Below are 378 nucleotides of genomic sequence, written 5' to 3'. Positions count from 1 at the left end.
CTTTTATTCGTCATGATTTTTGATCCTTCATTATACTGTTACCTTGTTGACTTCTTAAATGTTTAGCTACTTGAATCCAACTCAATGTATAGGAGGTATTTAGAAACCAAGCATAGTAATTGATGTATTGCTATATCTTGTCTTGTTAGAATCCTATTGTGGGATGCTGCAGACTCACGGTGACTGCAGTACTGCAAACAAGATTCCAGCAATGAGACAGGCAAACTATAGTCTTGGAATGTAAAAGAGTACAGGCTGGTGTTTGCAAGGGGATGTGGTTAGATGGCCTCAGAAAATAGAGAAAAATAAGCAGTCAGCTCCTACTGGAGGAAGTGGAGATTAGTTTAGTGCTTACCAGGAACAAAATCCTCTGGCACT

This window comes from Tamandua tetradactyla, chromosome 3 (genome assembly GCF_023851605.1).
Source record: "Tamandua tetradactyla isolate mTamTet1 chromosome 3, mTamTet1.pri, whole genome shotgun sequence".
Lineage (NCBI taxonomy): Eukaryota > Metazoa > Chordata > Mammalia > Pilosa > Myrmecophagidae > Tamandua > Tamandua tetradactyla.
This window is presented reverse-complemented; position numbering follows the sequence as displayed.